Source organism: Silurus meridionalis, chromosome 11 (genome assembly GCF_014805685.1).
Source record: "Silurus meridionalis isolate SWU-2019-XX chromosome 11, ASM1480568v1, whole genome shotgun sequence".
NCBI classification, from domain to species: domain Eukaryota; kingdom Metazoa; phylum Chordata; class Actinopteri; order Siluriformes; family Siluridae; genus Silurus; species Silurus meridionalis.
This window is the reverse complement of record NC_060894.1, coordinates 13,538,839-13,560,260: the sequence shown is the minus strand read 5'-3', so window position 1 is coordinate 13,560,260 and position 21,422 is coordinate 13,538,839. Positions and strand designations below refer to the sequence as shown.

At 38.6% G+C, this 21,422-nt stretch overlaps 1 protein-coding gene across 22 annotated transcripts in view; it reads left to right on the top strand.

The window, feature by feature from the left end:
* The window catches only part of nbeaa (neurobeachin a), a 157,116-nt gene that overhangs the window by 40,421 nt on the left and 95,273 nt on the right, over positions 1–21,422 (top strand). Inside the window, exon 1 of one of the 22 annotated variants that reach the window (XM_046860599.1) lies at positions 10,682–10,701. The exons of the other annotated variants lie outside the window; for them this stretch is intronic. The gene's annotated coding sequence lies outside the window, so the exon portion shown is untranslated. Of the gene's footprint in view, positions 1–10,681; positions 10,702–21,422 lie in introns of those variants that run through there. 22 annotated transcript variants of the gene reach the window in all.

The following is a 21,422-nucleotide window of genomic DNA, read 5'->3' as shown; positions in this document are numbered from 1 at the left end:
TCAAAACTTTGGTAACACTTATCCCAGTAGCGGTACACACTTGGGCAAAGTGAGCGAGAGAGAGAGAGAGAATTAGACATAAGCCTGCTGAGTAAAAATGTGCTGTACAGCCTGTATTTAATGGCCTGTCTTTAGAGTAGCTCTGAGGGAGGGAAGGAATTTTAGCTGTCCGTTTGCTGACCTTTCCTCAGCAGGAGCGAGTGTGAAGCGGGAACTAGCCTTTTCTGGCATGCAGAGGAGAAAAGCAACCTGTCCTTACTATGGGAGAACTACTTCATTCATAATGGTGGTATTACAACACCATGATTTTGCAGCAAGGTCTTCCAGGTCCTGGATATGGAGTTAGAATGTGAACAGATAAAAGGTGCTTTGAGAGGTAAGATGGAGAAGACGAGTAGAGAACTATCATTTACCTGTAATTTACCAGTATCCAGTTGCAAAAGAAATTACTTGTTCTCAAAAGAGATCAATCGGTCTTTCTTGTTTTTTTATCCACAAATATTTAAGAGAATAAAGTGGTGAATTTGATTAACATGAATTTTATCATTACCACTGATCTCTTCTGATTTATTTTGCAAGAAGTTGCAGATTGATTAATACCCGCCAGAAGAATGGCGGGTATTATAACAGCAAATTGGGCCCAAATGTGAAATAGGAATTTTCAAAAAGCGTATACAGGTTCCAATCTTATGGTCAAAAATCTGCAACCTTTTCTCAGAGTAATGTACACCGTATTGCCAAAAGTTTGCAGACACCTGGTCACTAGTATGGTATTTGCATTTTGAGCATCGCGTTCCACATTCAGTCTTAATTTGAACAGGTTTGGGTCTCCTAGGTCAAGTAAAGGGAAGATTTCATGCTACTGCATCCAAAGGCACCCCATACAAAAGTAAGTACACCCCTCACATTTCAGCAACCTTTTAATTATATGTTCTCAAAAGACAATACTATAGAAAAAAAAAATTGATATTATTAAGAGTAGTCAATGTGCAGCTTGTAAAGCAGTACAGGTTTACTGTCCTCTGAAAATGCCACAGCCCCCCAGTACCAGCAGCACTCCTGCAGCCCCAGACCCTGATGCTACCACCACCATGCTAGACTGTAGGCAAGCCACAATTTTCTTGGTACTTTTTACCAGGGCGTCACTACACAAACTGGACACCATCTGGACACAAACAAGTTTATTTTATTCTCATTAGACCACAGGACATAGTTCCAGTAATTCATACTTTTAGACAGGTTGTCTTCAGCAAACTGGGAGAGCAACAATTCTAATTCTTAGATCCTTAGAGAGTTCTTTGCCATGAGGTGCCATGTTGAACATCCAGTTGTCAGTATGAGAGATTGGTACTCAAAGCAGCAAATCTTAACTGCTCTAATACAAAATACACAAATTTGTAGGGTCCTGTAAAGCAGACAAAAACATGAACATGATTCATAGGACTTGTGGCTATGCATGATTACATGACTTACATCTGTTATACATTTGGATGTACTCATTTTTCTTGCCAGTTATTTTCAGTTATTTTCAGAGGAAAGCAAATCTATACTGCTATACAAGCTGCATATTGACTACTCTAAAATATATCCAAGTTTAATTTCGATAGTATTGTCCTTTGAGAAGATATAATAAAATGGTTGCTGAAATGTGAGGGGTGCACTCACTTTTGTCAGATACTGTAAATATTTATTTCACATCATCCATTTTGATCATTTATGCAGTAAGGTGAGTAGTGTAAACTTGAAGGCTTGCGTATTAGAGCTGTCATCAGTTATGTTTATGGTAAGACATCAAGACTATAACACTAGTTGAGTCACCTTGAATGCTGCTATTGGATAAGTGGTAGACTACGTTTCCAGGAAAGCACACACTAGTCTTAATAACAGCAACACTTTCTCCTGACCTCGTTTTTAATACAGACACAGAAACAGCTGTGACTCTTCCATCTCAATGTCTCCTGCGTACCGCTACATGCTGGCTCTCCTTCAAAAGTCCTTGAAGCCTTTGCTGAGCTGCTTGCAATAATCACTGATTACTAGCTGCACTAACTATATCACCAGACGTTTAGTAATTATACCACTCCACATTTATTAGCTGTATAACGAAATTTTTATGGTTCACTCTTGAATGTAATTTTCAAGAGTGAAAAAGAAAAATTATATTGTATGCATAGTAGATAATTTATTTATCTATACTTTAAATTAAAAAAATCAGTTGTACAGGTTTTGGAATTTGGCATGTCTTGCTTTACTCTGCACACTGAATATCTAAAGATTTTCGGCCACATCTCTCACTAGGCGTTTCCCTGGCTCTTTCTAATGCTGAATGTATTTAAAATAATGAAGGCAGAATGCTGGAAATGTACAAACTCTCTCCCTCTATTCTTCCACATCAGAGCACATATACACCATATGGAGTTGTGTACTTGGCAAATTTCGAGACCAGGAATTATATAGAGAGATTTCAGTAGGATTTGGACAGACAGCTTGTCTAAGCCAAACCCTGTGGTGATGGATCGTAGGCAGATCGGCACAGTCCCTGTCCCTTACACTGAATTGTTATACATTGAAGTCTCATTACATGGTCTAGATACAGCGGGGAAAATAAGTATTTGACACATCAGTATTTTTATCAGTAAGGGGATTTCTAAGTGGGCTATTGACACAAAATTTCCACCAGATGTAGCAATCAAGCCAAATATTGAATTCATAAAAAGAAATCAGAACATTTAAGTATACAAGTTGAGTCATAATAAATAAAGTAAATTGACACAGGAAATAAGTATTGAACACATGAAGATAACAAGGTGCAAAATGACAGAAAGCCAGGAGATCACCTGAAATCTGTCAGTATTGAGAGAAACCCTGCCCCCTATCAGTACTAATACTTACTAATACAGTACTTTAGTCCTAATTGATAGCCTATAAAGGCTTCTCATTACCCAGGAGGCACACAGGAAAGACTTCATGATAGGTAAAAGCAAAGAACTCTCTCGTAAATCCCCTTACTGATAAAAATGCTGATGTGTCAAATACTTATTTTCCTCGCTGTATGTGCTGCCCAGGTCCTAAATGGTAAAGAAGAACTAATGACATAATGACAGTTTTCTTGTAAAAAAAAAAAAAAAAAAAGAGTACAATGCTGCATGGTATGCAGGGGCAAGTTTGTTGTCTTTCTGTTAGACCAGGACAAATATTCACTAGCCTTGATTACACATGGCATTAGGTGTTATAAGCAGATTTCTGCCAACCAACCATTCTTAATTTGCATTTTGCACTGAGGTCACCTTGTGTGTGTTTTGGATGTAACCCAGGAGGGAAAAGTATAATTTTCAGAACCATAAACCCAGCATAGCAATCCACATGACACTACAGGAGTCAGAGCAACAAGCATTCAGGTTCCAGGACCCCCTCAAGTAAAATTCTCAGACAGGGAGAGTTATACCAAAATCCCCCAAAAATATATAAAGTAGGGGCTGGTAATAAGACTGGAAAAAATATCGATTGGGGCATTGACCCAATGACATTAGAGGATCTTAAAGACATTCTTGTGTATCTTTGCAGGTACATATTTATCCTTTTATATAATTGAGTCTAACCTTCAATTATTAGATTTCAGCAAATAGACCACAGGGTTTAGCTCCTGGCTGTTCATTGTCTGGCAAAACCTTGTTCTCCCTTTTGTGCCCTCACTTGTGCTCTTAATACTCTGCCTGTTTTTTTTCCTGAGCAGAGCTGGTGTTCTTAACAGACCAAGATATTTAGCATTCTCAGCTACACCCATGCCTGAGGGTTTTGGCCTTTTGAATGCTTGTTTCACTTTGTTTCTGTGAACTTTGGATAACTGGCATGGTTCCTATAGGGACTACAGATCGACTAATTTTTTCATTTTGTCAGGTTTTATTTAATATACTGTATTTGGTCTAATGCAGTCCTGAACCACATTACATAGCACAGTGTTCCACAAATTTCTGAATAAAAAATATTTCTTAAAAAATGATGGCAGTCATCCTCTTCTTCTTCTTTCGGCTGCTCCCATTAGGGGCCGCCACAGCGGATCATCCATCTCCATACCACCCTGTCCTCTACGTCTCCCTCTTTCACATCAACTACCTGCATGTCTTCCCTCACCACATCCATGAACCTCCTACTTTGCCTTCTTCTTTTCCTCCTACCTGGTGGCTCCATCCTCAGCACTCTTCTCCAAAGATAATTCATGTCCCTCCAATGCTCATGTCCAAACCATCTCAATCTCGCCTCCCTCACCTTGTCACCAAAACATCCTACATTTCGCCACATCCCTCTTTACCTGCTGCCGCATCTCCTTGTACTCCTGCCTACTTTTCTCATCACCCTGTCGATCCCACTTCTGTTTTGCCAACCTCTTTCTCCTTATGCTCTCCTGCACTTCTTCATTCCACCACCACGTCTCCTTGTCTTCCTTTCTATTTCCAGATGTCACACCAAGTACTTTTCTACCTGCCTCCCTCATTACTCCTGCACTAGTTTCCCAATCACCCAACACCTCTTCACCACCACCGAGCCCCTGTCTGACCTCTTCCCTGAACCTCACACTACACTCTTCCTCCTTTAGTTTCCACCATCCTATTCTTCTTTCAGTCCTCACTCTCCTTCTCTTCTTCTTCGCCTCCAAAACCATCCTACAGACCACCATCCGATGCTGTCTAGCTACACTGTCCCCTGCCAACACCTTACAGTCTCCAATCTCCTTCAGGTTGCATCTCCTGCATAGAACATAGTCCACCTGTGTGCACCTTCCTCCACTCTTATACATCACCCTGTGATCCTCCTTCTTCTTAAAATAAGTGTTCACCACCGCCATTTCCATCCTTTTAGCAAAATCTACCACCATCTGCCCTTCCACATTCCTCTCCTTAAGGCCATACCTACCCATCACCTCCTCATCACCTCTGTTCCCTTCCCCAACATGCCAATTGAAGTCTGCCCCAATCACCAATCGTTCTTTCCTAGGTACACCATCTACCACTTCATCTAATTCACTCCAGAATCTTTCCTTCTCCTCCATCTCACAGCCAACTTGTGGAGCATAGGCACTGATGACATTTATCATCATCCCTTCAACTTCCAGCTTCACGTTCATCACCCTATCAGAAACTCTCTTCACCTCCACTACACTCTTACTGTACTCTTCCTTCAGAATCACCCCTACACCATTTCTCTTTCCATCCACACCATGATAGAACAGTTAGAACCCACCTCCAATGTTCCTGGCCTTACTCCCTTTCCACTTGGTCTCTTGAACACACAACATATCTACCTTTCTCCTCTCCATCATATCAGCTATCTCTCTCCCTTCACCCATCATAGCACCAACATTTAAAGTACCAAACCGAACCTCCACTCTCCTACACTGCTCCTTTTCCTGCCATCTCTGTATAGACATCTTTCTCCTCTCCTTCTCCTCCTTCGGCCAACAGTAGCCCAATTTCCACCGGTACCCTGTCGGCTAACGATACCTGTGGCGGTCGTTGTTAACCCGGGCCTCGACCAATCCGGTATGAAATTCTCATTTGTGATCCGCATATTTGATTTGGCACGTTTTTACGCTGGATGCCCTTCCTAACGCAACCCTCCCCATTTGCCCGGGCTTGGGACCGGCAATAAGGGTGTACTGGCTTGTGCCTCCCTAATGGCTGGGTTCAGTGAAAGTAACATCTACACACTGCAAAAGCAAATGACACAAATGAGTTGTACAGGTAAAAGGCTGTACCTATTTTATTATCACAGTTTGATTATGGTGAAAGAAGTGAGGTTTAATAAAACATTTCCATCATAATGAATTTTCTTTTCTTTTTCTTTTTCTTTACTTTTTTGAAATTAGTCGGTCAAGACATGTGAAAGGAACTACAGAGTGTGGGAGTGAACAAAATGTTTTGGGCATAGGTGTCACAGAAAGCATTATTTATTTCTCAGGCTTGTGTGGATAAAATAATGCTAGAATTGTGGCCTTGCATAGACGATCAATAGTAGACATAAACAAGTTTAATTGTGCTTGTATGGTTAAAGCCATAGAGAAAAAAAAATATTTACAGTGAGTCTGGTAATTTGTGCGTGTATATAAACTCTTTCCTGGCATCCTCACACAGTGACTCTCAACAGCACCTCTGTCTTTTCCAACCAATGAACAGAACCAAGCAATTACGTGTTTAATTGTGTCCCAAAATAGATCTAAGTGCATTTTTTTGCTGCCAGAGCTCATTGAGATAAAGAGAAAAAAGTGAGGGACATAAGCTTCAGTCCGTCCACAGAAAGTGAGTCAGCGGTCACTGAGCCCTATTTTATTATCTAATGGATTAGGATGACTTTGCATGCCACCCTATAGTTAGCAGAATGCAGCACTGAATCATATGAACTCTTCAACCTCAATGCAGATATAGGTTTATAACATTTTTAGCAGTGCACATTGTTACGAAGCAGTTTTATAGAATCAGTCTAATGTAATGCAAGAGCATGAAGGAGCACACACTGACACTGATTAGGCATTAAACATGTGTGTTGGGTGATGGCCAAGTTCTAGCATGACAGCATGTCTGTGGCTTGGAATACATCTGAACTGCTGCCACAGGTATACGGATAACGGCTTAACCCAAAGATCTCCACAAACACGAATTAAAATGCATGGAAGCCATCCAGTACTTCTCAGCTTGAACTAACAGCCACACAAGCTGGTGTTCTCTCATACATGGCCAATAATCTCTTTATACTGTAAAAATGTATTTTTTTTGTCAGTCAACGAAATGGCCAACATATTCTCTATAAGAGCAATATGAGACTATTTTAGGATATTGGAGAAAGATCTATTTAGGGAATCTTCTTATGCAATTAAGAAAATGTATGCCTTTAGATATTCTGCATATTATACAAAAAAAATAAATTGGAATTGGGCTGATTTATAAGGAGTTTAAGCAGAGCACAGTGTTTCTTGAAAATGCAAAAAACATTATAAATGCATTGTAAACATACACTGACATGACATTAACATATATTACTATGTTCTGCTACCATAGTTACAAGCACTAAATGTGCACACAACAGTTTTTTTTTTTTTTTTTTTTTTATTCTTCCACCCACAGGAAGTCTGATTAATCCTGCCCACTTTTTTCAAATAAACCTGTAAGTTTATACAAAGAATATTTGTTAGTCATTTAAACCATCACAGTGCTGAAAAACATAAAGCAGATAACACAGACTAATCAGTAGATGCATTAAATGCATCAGGATAACACACTGCAGCATCTAGCCATGTTCATCATTCTGATCATTCTTTGCCTGTAAGCTTATACACTGTATGGACAAAAGTATTGGGTCACCAGACTTTTCCAGCAATATGTGGTTCCACCCGAATAGTTACTACGATGTTGGGGACACAAAATTGAACGCTTATTTGGATTAGAATATCCAAACCTCTTCCACTTTCCCATGCACAAAGCCAGCTCCACAAAGATATGGTTTACATGGGTTAGAGTGAAGGATCTTGAGTGGCCTACTATAGACCTTAGACTATAGACCATTTTATGTATTTTTCTCTTGTCTTTCTCTCTCTCCCACTTCTGCACACATACACAAACACTGGATAGTGTGGGGTCATGTAGGGCCAACATCAATCCTCAATGCCTTTCCTTGCTTAATATACATGATACACACACACACACACACACACACACACACACACACACACACACACACACACACACGGTGGGTGTGGAGACAGTGAGGGATGCTGTATGTTTGCAGTAAGATGCCTGGTTGAGGCTGATGTACACCCTGCTGGCTGAAGATAAGAGAGATGTGTGGGTAGATCTCTCTCTCTCTCTGTCTTTCTCCACTTTTGTTTATCATTCTTTATCTCTAATTCTCTAATGATTTCTCTTCCACATTCTTTCTTCTCACTGAGCTTTTTAGTCCAGTTGTCATATTAATTCACAGTGGTGTCTGTGATTCAGGATTTCTTTCGAGACCTATTTGTTTGCAATTACTCTGAAAATAGTTCTGTTCGTTTTTTTTTTTTTGGTTTCTAATCGTTTCTTTAGAGTTTTTAATCATTTGAATCCATAATGAAATTAGTGATCTAATTAGTGTAGGTGTGCATGCTTAATTGGTTCTGTGATATTATACGCAGGACATTATTAGAGTCTGATTTTTAGATTTTAAAAAGAGGTTGCATTTGTCTGGCAGCTACAATAGAAAACACTCTGAGATTAATCTTATTTGGCCAGATTGTGAAGGCAACAGGTGTTTTAGCTTTTTGACTTTCAATAATGGAAGTTCTTCAATAATAATAATAGACATTTTAAAAAACAAAACATATGACCCTGGATGTTTAGCATGTATATATTACACAGTGCATGTTGTGTACCTTCTTTGATAGTACCACTGCAACAATAAATGAAATGTTCTGACACTATATACAGTATGTGTCTACAGACTGGTATAAATCAATCACCTTAAGTATTCATATAAAAAAGTAGATTATGCTTGTTATTGTAACACTGGCAGCACATGAAACTCGCTCGCTTGTTTTTTTAGTACTCTGTAAAGTGGGGTAATATGCTACATGACCGAGAGAGAGGACTTCATTCCTGCCTGTCTGCCGGCTGTTAAACCCGCCATAATGGTATATGTATACAAGATACACAAGGAGTATTGTGATGCTCGAACCTGTTTCAGCTGCTAAGTTGGGGCAATGAGTTTCATAAAGGGAAACCTCAGTTCGATGAAGGAACATCTTAATGATACACATACATTTTTATTAATTTATAGGCTTAGCATTCTGAGGAAGAACCACATCCGGTATGAGTGTGATGATCTGTTGTTCACATAATTTTGAATTACTTTGGCTAATAAAACAGTGCAGCTGTAAGTAAAATGTATTCAACATTTATATAACAATTTTGAATGTGTGCAGTGAAAGGCGATTTAAATGCAACATGTGAATATTCATTACTCCTTAAACATTCCTGATGTCTAATCACTTACTCACCTAAGATTTCTTTTTGTCCATTTTTGTTATACTGCATGTGTCCCACAGGACTACTGACAAAATACTTCCTTGAGTTAAATAAAATACTTGCTGTGTTAAATAAAATCACATGCTTTACTGTGATTAAACATTGATTACGGTGTTCGCAATAGACTGTGGCCGAGTTTATTAGCAGGTGCGTTGTGCCTCGGGTGTCTCATGTTTTTCATTGTTTATGTGAGTTTCACTAAAAGTTGAATCCACTGGATTGGATCTTGTCCCCTAGGCCATCAGTGGCTTTGTAAGTGGGTGTGTTAGGCTTTTTGTTTTCACCGTAAAATTGAAACACACAAGTTTCTTCTGGGGAGCTGGGATTTCCTTGTTGCCTTGTACCCTCTTACTGCTCTATTCTGATCCTGCTCATATTGCCATTTCTCTTGTTTTCTCTCCCATAACTGCCGCTTGTCTGTGCCTCTCCTGTCCCTTGCTAATACATTACTGCAGTATGCACAGATCAGAGAGGCGTATTCACTGTTTTTCAGCTGAGAAGTGTTGACACAGCAGCTTCAGCCGGAGCATTGTGTACTGTGGATGTGTTTTAGCTTTGTATGGTGCTGTTGCTGCTGCTGTTGCTTCTTCCAAGGCTTAGAAATAAACAGGGTACAGAGCCAGGGATGAGACTGTACTGTCCAAATCTAATTAACCTTCAGAGGTCTTTATTGCAGTGCTGACTAGCATAAAACTGACCATTATTAGATAGCCGTTCGGCTCATCTTGTAACAAGCCAAGGGGATTTGGATGGAATTGCATCGCTAATAAAATATTAGAGGTGTAAAAAAAATGCCCTGGTGCAAAGTGATGCAGTAAGCTTCTGATTTATGTAATGGCCATTCTGTTCGATTCATTATGGATAGTTAGATTCAGCTACAGTCTATTATAATAATGTTAGTTAAAGTGTGTGTTTATGTTTGGAACAAAATCCATATTGTTTATTGCAACCCTGTGAATAGAACCAACATTTGCTTATTTTTTCTTGCATGCATAGTTAGAATTGTACTTGAATTTCTGATAGATTTGTATTATTATTTAAAATACAGAAGTGTCTAATTTTATCCATGTATTTTTATGCATTATTTGGTAAACGGATGTTCTTTTGTGGGAAAAGCTCGCTTTGTCTTCCTTTCCTTGTCTCTCCTGATGATGATGATGGATAGTGACATGTTGATTGACCACAGTGGCAAGCGGAAGCTTCACAGAAACAGCAGGACCACTGGACTGCGTTTCCCCCAAGGGGATTGTGGGATGGAATGAGCAGATGGCCATCACAATGGATCCAGAAATCTTAATCTGAGATAACAAAAGGCCCTTTCTCCTTGCTTCATTGATGTCATTGTGTGTGTGTGTTTGAGGTTTTTGAATAGTGAAAGTGAGGGCATGTGTATATGCGTGAGTGACACTGAGAGATTGGCTGCTCGGTTTGTCCCTGACATGTGACTGCTAGTGTGTGATGACAATTAGATTTAGGTTGAGGTATTAAGGGCTGAGAGAGGACACTAAAGTGCAGTACAGAGAGCACTGAGAAAGTGGTCAGGCTGGAAAGCATGAATGAATCACACATGGAGCATCGCCAGGAGAACTCATACCCTGAGCAGTGATCGTCCTCCTGTCATCCATATTTCACACAGTAAGGTAAAGAACAGGTGAGACATATGTCCCTTTCAACCCCTAGTGTCTCTCCCTCTGTCTTGACATTTCATAGTCAAGCCTGTGTTAAAACGCACCACATTATGATCAGCAATGTAGAGCAGGTATCAGGGTTTATATTACAGATTACTTACACAGCAGTGTTGTAGTCTCTAAACCAATTTCTCCTTCACTTCCTTTAGGCTGCAGTGTCTGTACCTGTTCCACATGACATGCATGATCATGACCCTTGTTTTTAGAGCAATGCTGTACTTATACTTCATTTCTGAGAATCTGCTCAGCAGGATCAACATTTTGAGGTCCGTCTTAGAGAAATGTGCCATAGCTAATAAATCACAGTGCCAAATGTGTGCTACATCCCTAATCCCTCCTGCATTAGTTTTCTTTTTATCCAAATAATTACCATAGACAAAAGTTTAATCCAGTTTTAAACATGTTACCTGTTAATTACTAAACCCAATTAAATGACACATTGCATGTTCTTGTGTGAGCTGACAGTCAGATGTCGGATGTTATTGTATTACACCTCACAAGATAAACAGCTTAAGTCTTAAAATGGACTTTGCATGTCCTCCTTAGTGGCTGAGATGTGCTGAGAACTGATCATCACGGCTGTTTTTTTCCCCACAGGCTATATTCTGTCACTAAATTATGTGGGCGTTGCTCTTTCCATATAGAATGTGACAGCTGGAGATGCTATGTGGGAGGAAAAGAAAAAACTATGAAAACTATGAAGGCCTGAATTTTCATAAATACAGTAGTTTCAGCAGAGCAGGATTGTTGGTCCACATCAGTATTCCAAATGCTTTAGCGAAGAACTCGCTCCCCTTGTCTAATCCAGCTGTCTGATCTGGTCTTATCTGATCTAATGTGTGTGATGCACAAAGACCCATTGCCACTAGAGGGCTGCATGAATTAGTCAGTTGGAAAGTAAACTGCAACATTTTCTAAAACCAGTTTCATAGACTATTTTCATACTTAAACTATGTTGACACTGTGTTTATATGATGCACATTGTATGGAAGATGATGGAGTTTAGGGTTGGCGGCAAGGTTATCATTCATATTAGTAATTTTCTTGTGTGGAGTTGTGGAAGAGTTTAGCATTGAATGCTTGAAAAAAAGAAAGAATTAAACTGCTGCTCCTGAACATTACGTTACTACATTACTATATTAATTAGAAGGAGATTATTAATTCTAATGGCAGTAGTACTGTGTTTGTTAGAAGTGTGTTTTGTGCTGTGTAGAACCTGCATGTGCCTCTTATATAACAGCAATATTCCAGCTGTACCAATTTCCTATTTATAAAAGAATCAAAACATCATACATTTATGTTTTCAGTTGCATTTAATGCAGTGGAAAGTTTGCAAAACACCTACCTAACAACCCATTTGCTACATCAGAGGGCAGCATAACCCCAAAAATTCACCCCTGTCTTGAGTACATGAGCTCAGAGACTTTTATTATTAGCTCGTACTCTCATTGACAGGAAACAGTAATGCCCCCCTCCATGTGGCATGGCTAGTTTTGCCCTTTTAAACCCTGGCAATGGCTGTGGCCTCATCAGGATTTGAACAAAAGGCACTTTAACTGTTGCACCACTCTGGGTTTCTTTGATACACATTATAGAGATCATTGTGTTATCTGTTTCTAAAGAAACAATATCATAAAGCTGTGACTGCAGCCAAAACAAACAGAGCTGCTGTTACAGAAAATCAGTCTATACTTTTATCCAATCAGATTCTTTTAGAAGTAGCATATTAAAGCTTTTGTCTGTGCATAGGATGTTAAATACACATTATAGATTTGTTGAATATTGAACTATGTATAAATATTGCTCAACTTTGTGATCTATATCATCACATTACCACTACTACACCTCCACTTTACATTTTTAATTCCCATTTATATTTGGTAAAATGTATCTGGTTGACCTGCTGATGGTTCCCCACTTGTTCCAATGGTGAGGACTCCATACTGTGCACATATTTGTCAATATCTTTCTCAAGTACAACTCCTCCAGCTCCAATGCTAGCCGAGTTGAATCAGGTACATTAGAACTGCACAAGAAATGGCGTCCCCAGGAGGAGAATTTTCCATCCACTGTAATACAACTTAAAATTTGGCTCATGAATTTCAGATCTTAACCACCAGACCATCCTTCACCTCAGCTCTTTTTACCTCTCTAGCAGCCTCTCTCAGTCGAGTCTTAAAGTTGTGACCTTTAATACCCCTCACACCAATATAATATAACTGTACTGCATGTTCCTCTCAAGCTGTGAGGCAGAGAGTGATGAATGTGGAGAGGAAATCTGTCAGCAGGTCTGAAGCTCTACGTCTGCTTCTCACCAGCATTATGGCAGTATGCAAATGGAGGCCTGATTTCTCTGGTTGTTCAGTAGAGAGCTTGTAACAACATGGACAAAAACATGGACATAATAATAGGGCGCTTCTGGACTGAAGATCACTTCATGTGCACGATTCGTGAGATTAGAGGGTTGTGATGTTTGTTCGTTTTGTTCTTTTAATAAATATTTTACATACTATTTGTGCTCTATGTAATTTTTTTCCATTTTAAGATCGTGGTCAACCATTAATTACCAGCTCTCCTTCAGCTCTCTCACCACCTCCTCATTGTCTATGAAAAGCTCCTTTTAGCTCATGTTAAGTGCTTAATTTCTGATCTCGTGTCTTGATTTGGCTCTTGCTGCACAATAGGAGCAAATTATCCCGGGTAGCCGAATACACAATTAGCTCTCACACTGCCAAAGAGGACCATTCCAGGCCCCTTTGAAGGCTCCGATTAATGATGCGGTTCTTCAATGCACCTTTTTCCTCTCCACAGGCTAATGCCGACTAATGGCTAACCGGCCACGCTCTAGTGTCCTCTCACCCCTGACCTCCGTCATTGTCATTAAAATGACCAGCGATTGTAGAGTTATGTTCATTTGCACAAATATCAGCTCAGATGAGGATGCAGTGCATAAATGATGAAGCAAAAATGCATTTCTTTATAAAGTCAAAAAGGAAGGTCATGTTCAATACAGTATATGCTTGTGTACAAGAAATTCTGTGTGCAAACCAAGGTTATTGTGGAGAAGTGTGACTTGCTGTCCTACAGCTGAAGCTACAGGAGAGTGAGTTTATTATTAAATCTGTCACGCTGCATAGAGTCGTGTTCCCAGCATGAAATTCCTGCTTTACAACTGTTTTTTTTTTTTTTCCCGGCTCCATTCTGTTGGTTTATTAGCGTTTCAGAGTTAGAGCTCATTAAAATTACCTTACTTGGTAACCTCAGTTGCATCTGAAGTGTCCTCGACTTGCTGAGCCAATTCTCTGGAGCTTTCATGGAAAACCACCCTTGTGCCATTGTGTGCTGTGTGAAATGGTAGTCTTTGCAAAGTCTTGGCCTCTGTTCTAAATTTCTGGGTCATCTTCTGTATAAGGTCAGTCCCAGTGAGTGCAGATTGCTTGGCACTTCTAACCTGGCTCATTTGATAGATTGCAATGCGTGGGGAGAGCGAGAGAGTGCGAGAGCAGAAAGAGGCCAAGCTGGTGTGTTGCCATTACAGTTAGGTGATACTGTCTTAGATGATGTGAGAAATAAAAGAGAGAGAAATGAGTGAAAACATTCAGGCCAGCAAATTGTAAGAAGAGGGAAACGAAGCAGTGTACAACAGATGGTCAAATCGCAGTAATCCTTAAAAGATCTAAAGTGCAAGCAATTAAAAGAAGGGTGTTGAGAAATTTGAGTTGGAGAAAGGGACGGCTTATAAAACTAGAAGTTAAGAAATTACAGTGATCTTTCAGCAATCTGAGAAAATACATATAACCAAACTCTTTACTGGTGCAAAATTAGTAATTTGCTTGATTTATGGAAATTCTATAGATAAATGATGCATTTTCTACAGCATTTTTTGGAAAGAAATAAGACCCAAATAATGAATATATTATATTCAGATTTTATTATATTAGATTATATGAACATATAGCGATTTACCAAACAAAACTTTATATGACTGAACATTTTACTAAGACCCTTGTGGCTGAATGAGGAGTGGAGGTTATTAGAAAAAACAAGAATCTTATGGTTTTGTTTGCTAAACCGGTTTTGTTTCTGCTTATGAATATAGAAGCATGTCAGTATGTGATGATATACCAAAATAAATCTTGGTGAGTCTCTCAGAAATAAGACTGTTGTCTGTGTTTACAAATTATGGAAAAATTTCAGAATAAAGTTCCTTGACATAAAATTGCAAAGATTTTGACTATCTTATCATCTATAGTACATAATATAGTTAAAAGATTATGAGAAATCTCTGTATGCAAGGGACAAGTGTGAAAATTAATATTGGATACCTGTGATCAATGGCCTTCAGACAGCACTGCATTAAAAACAAATGTTATTAAGCAATGTTAATCACGGCATGACCTCCACATCCAGAAATCATTATCTGTGAACACACTTTGCTGTGTCATCCACAAATGCAGGTTAAATCTCTATCATGCAAAGAAGAAACCATTTTTAAAAATTAACCAGAAACACTACCATCTTTTAGTGGCCATAGCTCATTTAAAATGGACTGAGGCAAGGCCTCAGGGAAGTCCTTGCATATTTTAGCAAGAAAATGCTAAACCACATACTGCATAAATACAACAGCATGGCTTTGTAATAGAAGAGCCCAAGTACTGGACTGGCCAGCCTGTGGTCTAAATCTTTCACCATTTGAAAATATTTGGCACATCAAGAATACGACAAAGAAAACCCAGGACTGCTGAACAGTTACTGTAGGATTCTGTATTAGATATAAACAAGACAACATAATTTTATTTTTATTATGGTTGAATAGTTGCATTTTTAAATGTACAAGAATGTATACTACATTTATATCCTTTGCATGTGTGTAATGAAATTGCATGCATTTGTAAAAATGGGAGAAGTTTTGTCTGAACATATAATGAGAGACAAAATATTCCAGACGTTACTGGATCAACATGCTACTATGACTCCTACTGTGCAGTGTGTGGAAGGGTGAAAAGGGTCTATTAACTCTTTTTCTGGATGAGCGGATGCACTGAGGGGTTGTGTAGCTTTACATTATTTTTGGGGGATGAGTGAATTATTGTCAAAGCCATTTGGGGTGTGTTTAATTCATATGCATAGCAAACTACAACTAATCGGAATTGTCCGATGTTTGTAGGATATAGGAATATTAAATATCTGTTAATTTGTTGGACCATAAATTTTTATTTTGGCTAAAGGGTTATAGTAAATGCCTCCAGAAAGTAGTTGTGTTGCTCATGCCAGCTGTCTCCCTCTCTTTTGGCACTGCCATTGAATGGACTGCTAGTCTTGCAGTTGCATAATTAGATGCTCAGTGGCCCACTAGAGCAGGTTTGCGCATACCTCTGGCTAGTCTCCCAATTTCAGCTTTACTTCTAATTATGTTGTTCATCAAAGCCTTTGGTTGAACTGCATTGATTTTATTGGAAATCTGGGATCTGTGTTGCATTGTCAAATGTAGTTAAGGCTGTGCTGAGATGCACTCCAAAATTATGATTATGGTAATAGTCTCGATGTTCAGTGCACTTCAAAATTTCAATGGCTTAAAGGGTGTGAATTGTAAACAGCATCATATGTTCCAGAATTTAATGGACTGCTCACATCAGTAAGTGGAAAAAACTTAATTCATGGATATGGAAATCAGTCAGTCTAGCCTTGTGAAAGTAAATAGCAGGAAACCAGATGGTTAGTCATGAACCTCTGCAGTCCTTGACCTTCAAAGCAAATGGCTAGAGAGAGAGAGAGAGAGAGAGAGAGAGAGAGAGAGAGAGCGAGCAGCTGGCAGTTCACACAGTTATCATATCAGTCACATTTATGATGCCGTTCTAAATGAATGATTCAAGAACCAGCATTTCTGCTTTTAGAACTCAACCATTGAATTTCATTACTCATTCCTAATACACTGTTGATGTTCTATGCTTGATGATCTATCTAACACACCCCAGTTCAGCCTTATTCAAGCATGTTACTCAGCTGATGAGTAAGAGTGGGTGAGTTGGAGATGGGAAAATGCCAGTATGTGCAGGGCAGTGGTGCTCCAGGACCATGGTTGAGCGTATTTATTATAACATAATTTAGAATTAATATTACTCATGTTAAGTTTTTATTTTTATTTTACATTTCTAACCCTCCAGCAGGTTTGGAAGAAATATTTGATCATGTCGTCTTAATCCATTTTTTCACATAGTTTCATTGCATGTTCTTAATTGGATCACATTTGTCTGTGGACTGCTTGTTTGGTAGTGAGATCATTTCTCGTGCTTTTATTGCATCTGTGTATGGGTGTGTGTGAGGGAGCTGTGCAGTGTGACCGAATTAAAGGCCGTAATTATTGAGCAAATGGATTTGGCGCATGTAATAACACTGTCTTGGCAAGCCATTTGTGGCCATCCCTGCAGCAGCCCATTAGCACACAGTGTTACTTATAGTGCGGTGCACAAATGGTGGAATAAATCAGAATTTTCTGCTTTACAATTGATATTTGACCATAACCATAACAGTAAGATAATGTTATGTGTGAGGAAGTAAAGGAGTGTTCATCAAACTGAGCCTCATCATACACACAACAGACCTGCCAATTGTGTTCTTGGCCTTCGGTGAAGGAAAATTTAATCAAGAATATTATAACAGGGAATCGTTTTATCCAACATTTAAATGAATGCTTGAATTTGTTTCTGGAAGTAAAATCTTTGAAGTTTGAAGTAAAGCAATTACTGTGCGTTCAGTTTACATACAAGTTCATAGAGTGCATACTCCTCTTAGTCGTCTCGGTGATCTCAGCAGTGGTACATCAGTATGCTTAGTCTAAATTTGCTCTCAGATCCCTTATCATGTATTTTTTAACCTCCAAGATTCAGAGCTGATCTTGGCACTAGTTTAAAAAAAAGAAATGTTTTTTAATCTCTTTATCTATCTCTAATGTAACTAAGTATAGTGCCTTATAAGAATACATAAGTACATTTTGCTCTGTAGTATTGTATTTATCTTTTGTTCTCCATCCCATGTAGCAAAAGCAAAAACTTTGCTTTGGTTTTCTAATACTTTCCGAGGAAGATGTGCATGGAAATATTCTTGCAGTTGTTCTCTAAACTTGTACCACAAAGTTGGAGGCACATGCTTTTGTAGAATTTGTAGGACGTCTTAGACTTGGAGACCCAATCCTGTTCCAGCATGACAATGCCCCTGCACACAAAGCTAGCTCTGTGAAGATACGTGGTCTAATGGTCAGGTGTCTAAAAGGTCAAACTTTTCTCCATATAATGTCTTTGTTTATATATATATATATATATATATATATATATATATATATATATATATATATATATATATGGCATCTTACCTAAATGCGCAGTATGTATACTTACAACATATCTTTCCATGTTTTTTTTTACTTTCTGGTTTGTGCAATGGAATGTAAAAAAAAAGACGCTTTAAACATTTTTCTTAAATGTCTACCTGAACTCAGTGCACTTCCTGTACAGAGACCTTAAATCTGTCTTGCTTTATTTTAAGTGTGATGGCTTGTGTACTAAACTGTATACTCAGACTGTGTTGCTTATATACGGCAGTCTCTTTTATTCTGTATTTAAAAGACATTTGGCTAAAATCTTATATTATTACAGTTATATTACAGCACCAATATTGATAAAAAAACATTTATAGACATCTAATTTAGAGATATTAACATTGTTGGATAAGATGTATATGTTGTTTCTGGTCTCTTTTCCCAGCATCTTTCTGTTTATTCATGAGCTTGTTGAAATGCTTTTACAAAGTGCTTCCAAATTCATAACAGCTCTGTGTGTATGTGCATGCAGACACTATTGACAATGGACATATGGACAGCTTTGTTGTTTTAGCAAAATTTTAATTACCATGTTTATTTTTTGTCTCTTTGCTAAATTACACACAGAAAATACTGGAAATATGTACACTTTCAAAAATATCAAAAACACTTTACAGAACAAAATGGTTTCTTCAGGCAAAAGTCAGTATTTACTGTGACTTCCTTTTGCTTTAAGCACATTTTGAACTATTTTAGGGAGACTATCACGAAGAAATCTCCTGATATACTGAACAGGCATTTATATGCTACCTCTAGTCTGCTGGGAGAAAAAAGCAAAAACAAACCATGTGCTCATGTGTCTGTACAGTTGTAAATATTAATTTGATTTGAACAGAGTATTAAAAAGAATTTTTTTTTTTTTATTCTGTTTGGCTGTTCGAAATTCTGCTCAGATTGCCTGTAGATTTTTTTCTCATTCTCTGATTGCCCCTCCTTTGCATCATTCTTGGTTTCCCATCAATACGGTGCTACATGGAATCTTTGTCCGTGTCCCTGTGACGAGCTGTCTCTTCAACTATACTTGCAGACACGATCTGTTCCAGTCAGCACTGTTGCTGCGTTTACAGATATTCTGAGCTATATGCAAATCCAAATGCTGCCACTTTGCCTGGTTCCTCACTTGTGTCTAGTGACTAGTGTTTTTGTCGATTTAGCCCCGAAAGTACACGGCATCGTATAGCTCGTATAATAGATGGTTGCCTGGCAACATCACTTTAAACATCGCATGGCAGATATATTTCTGCCATGAAGCAGTGTCAAACCCGGCACCAAGCACTATGGTGTGCACTGAGGTGTCAGTAGAAATGACAAACTGCTTTGAAATGGCCCAATCTTCTTAAACACATCTCCAAATACATATACTGGCAGAAATAAGGATGTCTAAACATTAACCCTCGGCACGAGACGTTCTGTGGAACTCTTACAGGACAGTAGGGTAGAAAATGAATTTCTCAACTGTGCCTAAACACTATCAGACTTTGGCCTAATTTCAGCTAATGAATTCTACATTCTTAGTGGTCGATGTGGCTCTGATGGCCCTGGACAATTCCCATAGTGTTGATCTGATGCAGCAGAGACCAGGATGGCCTTTCTTGTTCAGAGAGAAAGATCAGTGACTGTTTAAAAGCCAAAGCTCTGTGTTTCTGGGTTTCAGAAGTGACAAAGCCATTTGTTACAATGCATCAGAGAAATAGGATAACGCATCGACCTAGGGCGAAAGTTACATTGCATTTATCTTATCTCTTGAGGAATATTAGTTTTAAGTCCACCTAACCAGCTTGCCTTTTTTTCATCCTGGATGTCCAAGCAAATACGATTTGCCTCCACTTGTTTATTGGATTCTGATGTGTGGTGAATTAGAAGGTTTTTAGAAAAAGACTAAATAGTTTACCTTGAATATGGCTAATCACTAGAAGAGGCTGTCCAGCTGGCTGAATGAAAAATGAAAATGAAAAGTCACTGCTGTAGCAGGTGTTGTGCATCTTTGGACTGAGTAAATGCACTGTACTAGGAAACTCTTTTATAGAGCAAATGCCACGGGAGTATCTGTATTTCTGTCTATTTATTTCTATCTATCTATCGATTTATCGCAATCTGATGTTTACGGCTCACAACAGAACAGATCCAGTGCAACTGCCCTGAAGTTAGCAAACAGTTTGCACAATAGCACTTCATTTAACTGTACTATTTTCACATGAAGAGGATTATACAGTTTTGCTTACCGTGCTGATGTTTCGCCTTCATCAAACGCACCTCACCTGTGTTCTGAGCTGCACGGCATCGGGAGAAAAAACTTTTTTTTTTAAACGCGCGATGATGCCAAAAGATAAACTCCCGAGAGAAATAGTTGTGAAAGGAAAGAGGAAGACAGTGAACAATGACTTTCTTGGTAGGCTACTGTTTAGATACAAGCCGTTGTAACACGTTGAGTCTGGGTGAAGGGAGAGCTCGCTAACTCCAGTTGCAACAGAAATCATATAAGCACAGACAGGTGCTTTTTTATTATTCTTGGCAACAGCGTTACAGGTTAGTCAAAGAAACTTAGAAATAAGCATCAGAAAATAATAAGGACATATTCTTCAGTCTTGAACACATGCAGTAATAGCGGAAAAATACGGCGGCAGCCTATTCTCAAAATACCGCTATGCTCCTAAAGGAGCCACAAGATATTTCACCCGTGTAACAGACACTGTCTTTCGTTAAAGACTGTGTAAAGTTTATTAGTTTCAGTGTAGACACCTGTGGCTTATAGACAGGTGCGGCTTATTTATGTTCAAAATAAAAAATTTTGTCAAATTCGGTGGGTGCGGTTTAAGTATGGGTGCGCTTAATAGTCCGGAAATTACGGTAGGTGTCAGAGCCCCTATTCTGAGGGGATACAAATACATGCAAATACTTTTTGGCCGAAAATCGCCCAAAAGTACATTTTCGGTTTTCTGCCAAAAGACTTTGATCACCGAAACAACACAGCCAAAACAGTTTGTTGTGATGACGCAAACAGAAACCGCGGCTTGCGCGTGCATGTCTGAAGCAACATGTCGCGGTTTCATTTTATGAAAGAACATTTTTAATTTTACAACCTTTCAGCAGGCCAGAGGGCCTGTACATTATTATTTAATGTACACGAGTGCATTTAAGTTGAACATTTAAGTTTGAATTTTAATTAATTTTATCCTGTGCATTATTGCAATGTGCTATAAATAAATATTTTCATAATTTGTAATTGATTTATTCTTTGAAACTTTAATATTAATTTATGCAATTGAAATGCCTTGATTTTAGTAAGTTTAGTACACAGTCATAGCTATA